Below are 6,809 nucleotides of genomic sequence, written 5' to 3' on the forward strand. Positions count from 1 at the left end.
CTGTGGTCTCTGCTCCCTCCTCTCCTGACATCCTCTGTGCTGCGGTGGTCTCTGCTCCCTCCTCTCCTGACATCCTCTGTGCTGCTGTTACCCCTCTGCCCTCCTGTGTGACTTGTGGCCCTGTGATTGGCTGGTCATGTTCCAGGGGCGGGGTGTATGCAGCTGAGCAGTCAGGTGCAGAGGTCTCTGAAGACTCTGGGATTAGATACTCTGAAGTTCCTGAGAATCAGCTGCAGAGGACCCCGACACAGCAGAGGACCCCGACACAGCAGAGGACCCCGACACAGCAGAGGACCCCGACACAGCAGAGGACCCCGACACAGCAGAGGACCCCGACACAGCAGAGGACCCCGATACAGCAGAGGTGGGTGTGACTACTCCTCGCCCATAGGGCACAGAGCCCTGGTCACCCACAGGGAGAGGACGAGAGAGGGGGAGGGGGACTGAAGAAAGCGAAAGTAACTTGTCTTCACAGTCCGGTTAACCCTGAAATCTCCAGACTCCTCAGAGTCGCTCTTCCTCACAGAGAAGGCGCAGATCTCTGCAGGCACCTTATTGCCTCTCCTGACATCCTCTGTGCTGCTGTGGACTCTGCTCCTTCCTCTTCTGACATCCTCTGTGCTGCTGTGGACTCTGCTCCCTCCTCTCCTGACATTCTCTGTGCTGCTGTGGACTCTGCTCCCTCCTCTCCTGACACCATCTGTGCTGCTGTGTACTCTGCTCCTTCCTCTCCTGACATCCTCTGTGCTGCTGTAGACTCTGCCTTCTCCTCTCCGGACATCCTCTGTGCTGCTGTGGACTGTGCTCCCTCCTCTCCTGACATCCTCTGTGCTGCTGTGGTCTCTGCTCCTCCTCTCCTGACATCCTCTGTGCTGCTGTGGACTCTGCTCCCTCCTCTCCTGACATCCTCTGTGCTGCTGTAGACTCTGCCTTCTCTCCTGACATCCTCTGTGCTGCTGTGGACTCTGCTCCCTCCTCTGTGCTGCTGTGGTCTCTGCTCCCTCCTCTCCTGACATCCTCTGTGCTGCTGTGGACTCTGCTCCCTGCTCTGTGCTGCTGTGGTCTCTGCTCCCTCCTCTCCTGACATCCTCTGTGCTGCTGTGGACTGTGCTCCCTCCTCTCCTGACATCCTCTGTGCTGCTGTGGTCTCTGCTCCCTCCTCTCCTGACATCCTCTGTGCTGCTGTGGTCTCTGCTCCTCCTCTCCTGACATCCTCTGTGCTGCTGTCTTGTCTTGCAGTGATGGTGCTCTCCAGTAACTTGGTGGTCGGGATCTTCTCGCGGGAGGACAGCAGCACATATGATTGGTTGATTCGCCTCCTGCTGTCGGCAGATTTCCGCTCGGTGGTGGGAGACGTCCGTCCAGTCGCCATAACCAACACGGTGTGCGGTGGCTCCTGGAAACTCGCGGACGAGATCAGCAAGTGCACGTTCGCCATCTTATACCATTCAAAGAAAAGGGGACGACTGAATATCACCGACGTGACCGACGCGCTGTACAACGAGGAGCTCAGAGACCTGTCCGCGAGGCTGGGTAATGAGAAGGGGCACTGTGTACACAGAGAGGAGAGGAGAAGGGGCACTGTGTACACAGAGAGGAGAGGAGAAGGGGCACTGTGTACACAGAGAGGACAGGAGAAGGGGCACTGTGTACGCAGAGAGGGCAGGAGAAGGGGCACTGTGTACACAGAGAGGACAGGAGAAGGGGCACTGTGTACACAGAGAGGAGAGGAGAGGAGAAGGGGCACTGTGTACACAGAGAGGGCAGGAGAAGGGGCACTGTGTACACAGAGAGGAGAGGAGAAGGGGCACTGTGTACACAGAGAGGGCAGGAGAAGGGGCACTGTGTACACAGAGAGGGCAGGAGAAGGGGCACTATGTACCCAAGAGGGCAGGAGAAGGGGCACTGTGTACACAGAGAGGAGAGGAGAAGGGGCACTGTGTACACAGAGAGGGCAGGAGAAGGGGCACTGTGTACACAGAGAGGAGAGGAGAAGGGGCACTGTGTACACAGAGAGGGCAGGAGAAGGGGCACTGTGTACACAGAGAGGACAGGAGAAGGGGCACTGTGTACACAGAGAGGAGAGGAGAAGGGGCACTGTGTACACAGAGAGGGCAGGAGAAGGGGCACTGTGTACACAGAGAGGGCAGGAGAAGGGGCACTGTGTACACAGAGAGGAGAGGAGAAGGGGCACTGTGTACACAGAGAGGGCAGGAGAAGGGGCACTGTGTACACAGAGAGGAGAGGAGAAGGGGCACTGTGTACACAGAGAGGAGAGAAGAAGGGGCACTGTGTACACAGAGAGGGCAGGAGAAGGGGCACTGTGTACCCAAGAGAACAGGAGAAGGGGCACTGTGTACACAGAGAGGGCAGGAGAACGGGCACTGTGTACACAGAGAGGACAGGAGAAGGGGCACTGTGTACACAGAGAGGGCAGGAGAAGGGGCACTGTGTACACAGAGAGGGCAGGAGAAGGGGCACTGTGTACACAGAGAGGACAGGAGAAGGGGCACTGTGTACACAGAGAGGAGAGGAGAAGGGGCACTGTGTACACAGAGAGGAGAGAAGGGGCACTGTGTACACAGAGAGGAGAGGAGAAGGGGCACTGTGTACACAGGGAGGGCAGGAGAAGGGGCACTGTGTACACAGAGAGGAGAGGAGAAGGGGCACTGTGTACACAGAGAGGGCAGGAGAAGGGGCACTGTGTACACAGAGAGGGCAGGAGAAGGGGCACTGTGTACACAGAGAGGACAGGATAAGGGGCACTGTGTACACAGAGAGGAGAGGAGAAGGGGCACTGTGTACACAGAGAGGAGAGGAGAAGGGGCACTGTGTACACAGAGAGGGCAGGAGAAGGGGCACTGTGTACACAGAGAGGGCAGGAGAAGGGGCACTATGTACCCAAGAGGGCAGGAGAAGGGGCACTGTGTACACAGAGAGGACAGGAGAAGGGGCACTATGTACCCAAGAGGGCAGGAGAAGGGGCACTGTGTACCCAAGAGGGCAGGAGAAGGGGTACTGTGCACACAGAGAGGGCAGGAGAAGGGGCACTGTGTACACGGAGAGGGCAGGAGAAGGGGCACTGTGTACACAGAGAGGAGAGGAGAAGGGGCACTGTGTACACAGAGAGGGCAGGAGAAGGGGCACTGTGTACCCAGAGAGGGCAGGAGAAGGGGCACTGTGTACCCAGAGAGGGCAGGAGAAGGGGCACTGTGTACACAGAGAGGACAGGAGAAGGGGCACTATGTACACGGAGAGGGCAGGAGAAGGGGAACTGTGTACACAGAGAGGAGAGGAGAAGGGGCACTATGTACACGGAGAGGAGAGGAGAAGGGGCACTGTGTACACAGAGAGGGCAGGAGAAGGGGCACTGTGTACACAGAGAGGACAGGAGAAGGGGCACTGTGTACACAGAGAGGAGAGGAGAAGGGGCACTGTGTACACAGAGAGGGCAGGAGAAGGGGCACTGTGTACACAGAGAGGGGAGGAGAAGGGGCACTGTGTACTCGGAGAAGACAGGAGAAGGGGCACTGTGTACACAGAGAGGGGAGGAGAAGGGGCACTGTGTACCCAGAGAGGGCAGGAGAAGGGGCACTGTGTACCCAGAGAGGGCAGGAGAAGGGGCACTGTGTACCCAGAGAGGGCAGGAGAAGGGGCACTGTGTACACAGAGAGGGCAGGAGAAGGGGCACTGTGTACACAGAGAGGGCAGGAGAAGGGGCACTGTGTACACAGAGAGGACAGGAGAAGGGGCACTGTGTACCCAGAGAGGAGAGGAGAAGGGGCACTGTGTACACAGAGAGGGCAGGAGAAGGGGCACTGTGTACACAGAGAGGGGAGGAGAAGGGGCACTGTGTACCCGGAGAGGACAGGAGAAGGGGCACTGTGTACACAGAGAGGGGAGGAGAAGGGGCACTGTGTACCCAGAGAGGGCAGGAGAAGGGGCACTGTGTACACAGAGAGGACAGGAGAAGGGGCACTGTGTACACAGAGAGGAGAGGAGAAGGGGCACTGTGTACACAGAGAGGGCAGGAGAAGGGGCACTGTGTACACAGAGAGGGGAGGAGAAGGGGCACTGTGTACCCGGAGAGGACAGGAGAAGGGGCACTGTGTACACAGAGAGGGGAGGAGAAGGGGCACTGTGTACCCAGAGAGGGCAGGAGAAGGGGCACTGTGTACCCAGAGAGGGCAGGAGAAGGGGCACTGTGTACACAGAGAGGGCAGGAGAAGGGGCACTGTGTACACAGAGAGGGCAGGAGAAGGGGCACGGTGTACACAGAGAGGAGAGGAGAAGGGGCACTGTGTACACGTACAGTGTCTTGCAAAAGTATTCACCCCCTTGAATTGTTCACCCTTTTCCCACATTTCAGGCTTCAAACATAAAGATAAAATGTGAATGTTCTGGTGAAGAATCAACAACAAGTGACACAATTGTGAAGAGGAAGGAAATTTATTACTTATTTTAAACTTTTACAAAAAATAAATAACTGAAAATTGGGGCGTGAAATATTATTCATCCCCTTTACTTTCAGTGCAGAAACTCCCTCCAGAAGGTGATTGAGGGTCTCTGAATGATCCAATGTTGTCCTAAATGACTGATGATGATGAAGATAAGCCCCTGTGTGTAATCAAGTCTCCGTATAATGCCCCTGCTCTGTGATAGGCTCAGTGTCTGTGTAAAGCGCAGAGAACATCATGAAGACCAAGGAACACAACAGGCAGGTCCAGGATACTGTTGTGGGAAGTTTAAAGCCAGATTTGGTTACAAAAATTTTTCCAAAACTTTAAACATCCCAAGAAGCCCTGTGCAAGCGATTATATTGAAATGGAAGGAGAATCATACCACTGCAAATCTACCAAGACCCGGCTGTCTTTATGTTTGGCATAAAAGTAACACACCATCCCCACTGTCAAACATGGTGGAGGCAGCATCATGGTTTGGGCCTGCTTTTCTTCAGCAGGGACAGGGAAGATGGTTAAAATTGATGTGAAGATGGAGCCAAATACAGGACCATTCTGGAAGAAAACCTGTTGGAGTCTGTAAAAGACCTGAGACTGGGACGGAGATTTGTCTTCCAACAAGACAATGATCCCAAACATAAAGCAAAATCTACAATGGAATGGTCACAAATAACCGTATCCAGGTGTTAGAATGGCCAAGTCACAGTCCAGACCTGAACCCAATCGAGAACCTGTGAAAAGAGCTGAAAACTGCTGTTCACAAACGCCTCAATCCAACCTCACTCATTTCCAGCTGTTTACAAAGAATGGGCGAGAATTTCACCTCTCCATGTGCAAAACTGATAGACACATACCCCAAGAGACAGCAGCTGTAATCACAGCAAAAGGGGGCGCTACAAAGGATTCACTTACAGGGGATGAATAATATTGCACGCCCCAATTTTCAGTTATTTATTTTTTATAAAAGTGTAAAATAAGCAATAAATTTCCTTCCTCTTCACAATTGTGTCACTTGTTGTTGATTCTTCACCAGAACATTCACATTTTATCTTTATGTTTGAGCCTGAAATGTGGGAAAAGGGTGAAAAATTCAAGGGGCTGAAATACTTTCACAAGGCACTGTATAACATCAGTGTCTCCTCAGGACGGGAGAAGGTGCTGGTGCTGGTTGATGACCTGGTGTTAAAAAATATACTCTTAAATATATTTTTCTTCAAATACGTAAAAGCGCATGAAAGAAAGAAACTTCAAAAATGTAAAAAATAAATGTATTTTATCTATTTAAAAATGGTTGCCAGGGTTCAGTTACAGAAAGGAAAAATAATATACTTTGATAGCTTACGCAAAGAGTTCATTTAGTCCATACTGATCAATGGGAAGTCTTTACCCATCTTTCTTTGGTTTCTGAATGGCAATGCATGGGATGTCATCTCTTAGGCCGGACAGCGTGTCACATCTTGCAGCACTGGAGTCTTCAAACAGCAGGCAATGTGGAGGAGCGAGCCATAGCCCCCTCCATCGTGTGTTATATAACAACTGTCTAGTCCATATAGGGTGTTTAGTTGAATATAGCTCCATATGACATAAGCTTCTAGAAGCTACCAGAAGCTTCTGGAAGGATTTATATATATCCTTCCATGCTCAGCATATATATATTCAATATGGATATTTTAATACTTATTCCTTATAAAAACTTTATTAATATACTATGCCCTTCAACATAAACAGAACTGTGAACTTATATGTCCTTCTATAAAATATTTGATAACTAGATGTATTAATTTTAATGTTTTTACAATTCCCCCTTGAAGCGGGTAGAATAACCCCGAAAATTAATTAATACATCATTAAAATAACAAATCTTCTTTCCTTATTTGGCAATAACGGATTAATATCAATAATAATGATGAATAATAATTAATTTGCATTATTCATGTTGTAAGTTCAATAATATAATAATGTTGATTCCTGTTATGATAGGCCGTGACTGATCAATCATATAAAAATATATATAACTATACTTCGCTAGACCTAAAAAGAAATGCAAAAACCAAATCCGGTCACCATATGATGTCCTCTGAGTTGATGTCTTCTTATCTCCGATGTAATCCGGCATAAACACAGTCTCTTAGAAATAAATCCTTTGATAAAATGAATGGTTACCAATTTACAGTCCCATATTGCGTTTATCATTGTTAGATCAAAGTCCATAAACTTTATTTTTTATTACAAAGTCCATAGCCAATGTTGATAAACCACAGTTCATGAGTGTAGAAGAATAACAGAAGTCTTTGATGTCTGTGCAGTGTAATTTCCCTCATGCTGCCTGGTGTCAGATCCTGGAACAGA

The 6,809-nt window shown here is 50.5% G+C and overlaps 1 long non-coding RNA gene across 1 annotated transcript; it reads left to right on the forward strand.

The window, feature by feature from the left end:
- The first annotated feature begins 304 nt into the window (after positions 1 to 304).
- On the forward strand, positions 305 to 5,640 carry LOC142246583 (uncharacterized). Its single transcript, XR_012724904.1, has 3 exons — positions 305 to 364; positions 1,240 to 1,533; positions 5,605 to 5,640. It is a non-coding gene; the product is annotated as an uncharacterized LOC142246583 (long non-coding RNA).
- The last annotated feature ends 1,169 nt before the right edge of the window (positions 5,641 to 6,809 follow it).

This window comes from Anomaloglossus baeobatrachus, chromosome 7 (assembly GCF_048569485.1).
Source record: "Anomaloglossus baeobatrachus isolate aAnoBae1 chromosome 7, aAnoBae1.hap1, whole genome shotgun sequence".
Taxonomy (NCBI): domain Eukaryota; kingdom Metazoa; phylum Chordata; class Amphibia; order Anura; family Aromobatidae; genus Anomaloglossus; species Anomaloglossus baeobatrachus.